Here is a 6091-nt window from a genome sequence, read left to right on the forward strand (position 1 = left end):
TATGGATTGAGTGGATAATGCCGGTGATGGTTCGAGGCTATGTCCCCGAGCATGTCTGGCGAGTGCTTGCCGAGCTTAGCCATTTCTTCCGCACGCTCTGTGCTAAAGAAGTAAGTAAAGAGGTGATTGAAAAATTGCATAAGAAGGCACCGGAGTTGATAGTCAAGCTAGAGAAGATCTTTCCGCCAGGCTTCTTTACTCCGATGACACATCTCATTCTGCACCTCGCGAACGAGGTATTGTTGGGGGGCCCTGTGCAAAGTCGCTGGCAGTACGGCCCTAAGAGGCAGAACAAGCATCTCCGACGGAAATGTGGAAACAAAGCTAAGATTGAAGCTTCCATAGCAGAGGCAGTTATCCTAGAGGAGGTGTCAGACCTCAGGACATCATACTATCCAGACCATGTTCCCCATCTGCATAACAAGGTGCCTCGATACAATATAGAAGAGCCCAAGTATCAACCCAGGCTCGATCTATTCAACGCACAAGGTGGGAGGGCTGGGGCCTCGAAATCTTATAACATGCCACGACAAGAGTGGGAGGACCTCATGTTCTATATCTTGCACAACATCAAGGAAGTTGAGGAAGTGTGGATGAGGTAATACCACTACACCATTCCTTTATGTCTTCCACATCATCATGTTTCATGTTCACTTAGTCCCAGTCTAACACCGCTTATCTTTTTTTAGTGATTTCGTTCAAGAGGAATGGACGGGAGTGAATCCTCCTACTGAGGCGGAGGCACTTACTCTTCTCCGTCATGGAAACCCTGGACGTAAAAATTTTGTTGCTTGGTTCATGGAGAAAGTAATTTTCCACACTCCCCTATTAAATACCTACTTCAACATTTATTAGTTAACCGAACTAATGCACGCAACATCCATTATACTTGTAGGGAAAATATCCGAACATATCAATGGATGATGAATTGAGATGGGTTTCCATGGGTTTTGACCCTGCCGTCATGACATGTAAAAAGTATGATGTGAATGGGTATCGCTTCCATACAGAGGAGCACCAAAACAGCCGCCCCGATCCCAAACCTATAAATACTGGAGTGTACACCCCCGGTCAAAATTCAGTAGACTACTACGGAAGGGTACAAAATATATACGAGGTTAAATTCCGTCAGGGGCGTAAGACCCTAAGTCTGCCTGTGTTCAAATGTCGATGGTTCGATCCGCGGGAGGGGGTAAAACATACGCCTTCCATTGGTTTGGTCGAAGTTAAACCATCAACCGTCTATGCCGGAGCCGATCTCTTCATTGCGGCTACCCAAGCTACACAAGTATATTATATGCCTTATCCATGCCAGAAAGTGTATCTAAAGGGTTGGGAAGTTGTGTTCAAGGTATCGCCACATGGTAAGCTACCAGACCCGAATGAAGACGATTACTACAACATTAACCCCATGACATACGAGGGAGTGTTCTATCAAGAGCAACCTGATGATGATGATGATGATGTGGTTAGAAACGATGACGCTAGACCATTGGGTGATGATGATGTGGACCCAAACATCGACGATGCACGGAATGATGGTGAGACCATTGTCAATGAAAATGACATACTTATGCTAGAAAAGTTAAACGAAGACGCTGACGACGAGGAAGAGCCTCCACCTCTGTCGGACAACGAAGATGATATGATTGATAGTGATGATGAGACGGACCGAGAAAGAGGTTACAACAGTGATGATTCATATGGGTTCTAGCAGATGTACGTTTCAAGTATTTTTTTTCTATAGTTTAGGAATATGCCTTTTTATGCATTTTTATTAATGTGTTTATTATCATGCCTTTTCCTTCATTTCATTAATTTACTAATTGCTTTTTCTCTTTTCAATGCAGGTTCGTGGAACATGGGCAAGCGGAAGGCCGACGGCGTGGGTTTCCTACGCAAGGTCGTCGGCCTGCCTAGTCGGAGTGGTCGAGCACGTAATCCTCCCCCTCGGCTACTTGACGATGACTCCTCACAGGGAGGTCGAGGGAGAGGTGCCCCTAGAGGAGGAGGGGGCGGGGGGAGAGCCTCTAGAGGACGAGGTGCTGGGGGGAGAGCCACTACAGGGGGTCGCGGCCAGAAAGAGCGCACCCTCACCAACTTAGGGGTGTTGTCTTCGAGGACCTCCTCTAGTGAGGTACCCTCCTCTAGTGAGGTACACTCTAGGGAGGAGGAGGAGGAGGAGGTGGTGGTGGAGGAGGAGGAGGAGGAGGAGGAGGTTGGGGAGGGGGAGGCAGGTGAGGAGGAGGGTGGTGGTGGGGATGATGGTGGTGACGGGAAGGGGGTTGACAAGAAGGGGTGGCTGCGTGGTAACGCAAAGCTACCAAAGCAGGTTCTGGCTACTGAGGAGCAGAAGTGGCTCATTGAGCCCACGGGAAAAGAGTAAGTGGTTCATTATTTTGCTTATCACATGCTTATTCCGGTTGTTATTTATTTTGCTTGTCACATGCTAATAGTTCATTCTTTTGCAGCAACTGGATATATTCTAAAGGGGTCCGTATTCCCAACGGCCTCATCACCGTCTTGTTGAAGTTATACTAGTCGGGGTTGTACTGTCCGGATCCAGTCAGGCAGCCGGCTCGTCGGGTTTTGGTCACAAGCTGGGACCACTGGGAAGCGGCCCGCCACGCGGACCATGAGACCCATGCCAAGGCCGTCATCACTACTTTCTGGGTGAGTTCTCTTCAGAAGAACAAGTCCATTCTAGTTTCATGAAAATGATTTAACTCATGGCTTCTTCCATTCTTGTTTCATGCATGATTGTAGAAATTCTATCGAGTTCTTCCGGAGCACAGGGCTAGAGCGGACCAGATTGTGCTGCGCCAATGCAAGAAGAAGGCCCGCCAGATGCAGTACGAGGTGCGCTATGTGGCCATCTCCACATACTACCATGACTATCTTGGTGTGAAGATGACCAAGGAAGAAGCGCGAAGGATGGGCATTACCTTGGAGAGGCCCGAGTTCTTGGCGGTAAGTATAAAAGATTTTTCATTATGCTTTCATATATTATGCTTTCATTATGCTTTCATTACCTTGTGGTACATTATGCTTTATGCTTTATGCTTCCATAACACCAATTTGGACACACCTACATGCCATTATGCTTTTATTATGTAGGTGTGTCTAGATTGGTGTTATGGAAAAGACGAGTCCTGGGCGGCATTGGTGGATCTTTGATGTGATGAGGCTGGAGCCTGGGCGGCTATGAGAACCAAAAATAAGGCTAACCGAGGGACGGAGGGAGTACATGCTCAGGGAAACCGAAACCACTATCTCCACAAGGCAGTTAATGTATGACTAACCCCATTAAACATTCTTCTTCTTCTATTTACCATCACTTTCTTATGTATGACTAACCTCTGTTTGGTGGTGCAGGAGGAGAAACTGAAGCGGCCACTCTCACACATGCAGGCGTGGGAGATCGCCCATACGCGGAAGGACCCCAAGCCTGGCGAGCCCAAGTACTATGGCAAGAAGACCGCAAGGAGGAAGAAGGCCTACTCTGAAGCGTATCTGAAGTTACATCCTAACACACTTGACCCCATTGCGGCGCCTCTGGACGACATGGCGGTGGTGAGGATGGGGCCCAAGGAGCACGGTCGGGAGGCGGTTCTCGATGCTGTGATCACTCCTAGTATCTCCTACACACAGCTTCGTCGGATTGACCCGAGCCTGCGCCAGCGCACGAGCCAGCCAGTGACCAGTACAAAGTCCCTCTTTCAGGAGCAACAATCTGTAAGTATTTTCCCTCTTATCTTCATTGCTCACTTCATTTTCCGCATTTAGTAGTTTTATGAGTTCCATCATGTCATACCGTAGGCCTACCTGGAGTACACACGCCAGGAGACCATGGCGTGGCATCAGAGGCTTTATGAACACCAAGTGCAGAGGGATAGCCAGATGCAGCAGGCTTTTCAGGATATGGCGGCCGGCAGGTGTCCTCAGTTCCCTCTAGCACAATGCCCTCCAGCATAACCAGTGCTGATGAGCTTTGAGGAGTTTGTGGCACAGAACGCTGGCCCCTCGCCGGTTAGTTCATCCCCAATCTATTCACCCAAAGCATGTCATGCCTTTCAACACAGTTATATATCCCGTGCATATGTCTTTTCAATATCCAGGGAACAGGTGGATCTACCGTTGGTGGTGGTCTTCGCAGCACTCCGGAGACACGCAGCCCGACCACTCCGATCCACAGAGGCGGAGGTGGAGGTGGAGGCGGTCTTGGCGGTAGCGCTGCCGCTAACAGTGACGACCTGGGCTTCGGCGGTCTTGGCGGTGACGACCTCTGTGGTGCTCGACGTCCTGGCGCTTAAGCCTTTGGATCACATTGTGGCGGTCTTGGTGGTGATTATACTTATATGCTTGTGATGTTTCTTATTGTTGTTTGTGAGATTCTTATATGCTTGGTGGTGATGATACTTATATGTTTATGCTTTGCGATGCTTCTTATGATGTGTGATGATGAATTTGTTGTGTGATGCTGCTCGGCCAGCTGTTATGTGATGCATATATTTGTTGTGTGATGTTGTATATATTCAAATGAATTGAGCTGAAACAAAACAGAAAAAAGAAAAAAACAGACAGAAACTATGCCGACGGCTAGGCCGTCGGCATAGAGCTGCCGTGAGCTCCCAATGGCTGCCATGTGGCAGGTCTATGCCGACGGCCTAGCCGTCGGCATAGTTTCAAACTAAGCCGACGGCTAGGCCGTCGGCATAGGCCTGCTCCAGTGGCTCCCAGTGGCTGCCACGTGGCAGGTCTATGCCGACGGTCTATGCCGACGGTCTAGCCGCCTGCTCGCCACGTGGCATGTCTATGCCGACGTCTATGCCGACGGCCTAGCCGTCGGCTTAGTTTGCCACGTGTCGAGCACGCGTTGGTCAACACTTGACGGCGGCCGCCGTTAGGCGATAACGTTGCCGACGGCCAGGGCCGTCGGCATACATGTACGGACACCGTCGGGATAGGTCCTATGCCGACGGCCTTTCTATGCCGACGGCCTTCCTGGCTACGCCGACGGATATGTTGCCGACGGCCCTATGCCGACGGGGGCCGTCGGCATAGGCCTGTCCTGACGGCCATTCAGGGCTATGCCGACGGCCATAGGGTGCGATTCCGGTAGTGAATGTATGGACTCTTCATGTCAGCACGTAGAATACTTTCCTTCACAAGATACGGTTGGGGAGAGCAGCAGCAGCAACCACGGTAATTTGTCAAGGCAGAATGCAGGCACCTAGGATTGCTCAAGTCAACTTCACGTACATGTGCAAACTGGATCTCGCAGAGGCTAGTGGCAATGTGCCACACCAAAATGGTATGAGCGCATGTTGGTAACTCGCGGCAGGCCCATCCGTACTGCTCCATTAGGCCACCCTGGCACAGCGATGGAATTTCCTTGAGCAGATGGTCATTCCTAACGTCCTTCTTGCGGTCCTTGAGCATTTGGAGTGCTCCACGGAGTGCGATCTGGACTGCAGGCTTCACACATTCAGGAAGATTAATGGCATTGCTGAGTTCTGACCCATCATCCTTCTTTGGAATGGCTCCCATGGAGATTATGTGCATCAGCTTCCACTTTGTTGGATTATCGCTGTATGTTTGCAAGAAGGCATACTGGTCAATAATTCCATGCCATCGATCAACAATCTTCGAGTTGAAGAAGCATTTTATTAGTTTCTCCGCAAGGCCATTTCTGATACACCCGCAATTCACACAAGCGCACGCAAGGAGTAGCCTTGTCCAGTCTGATAGGAAGTATGTGACCATCTCCCAAATCTCCTTGAATACCATGAAGAAGAGTAATACCCATGTAATGATGATATCAACATTTATATTCTTCACTACATGAGCCAACTCACCCTCCGGTGGCTCGTAGACCCTGCGAATATCCAAGGCAAGCCACAGGACAAGGGCGACGGCCAGAGTGGACTTGAGGAGACTGCAGGAGAGGGAATAAAGCCCACAACAGAACACCATGGGATAGCGAGTGTAGAGATAGTCATTGAGGAATGCCAGCTCCAGCTCAATGATTCCGAATGCCCGTTTGGGATCCTTCTCCTCAAGAATTTTCGCCCTGACTAGCTTCTGGTTC

This window comes from Triticum dicoccoides, chromosome 3A (assembly GCF_002162155.2).
Source record: "Triticum dicoccoides isolate Atlit2015 ecotype Zavitan chromosome 3A, WEW_v2.0, whole genome shotgun sequence".
Lineage (NCBI taxonomy): Eukaryota > Viridiplantae > Streptophyta > Magnoliopsida > Poales > Poaceae > Triticum > Triticum dicoccoides.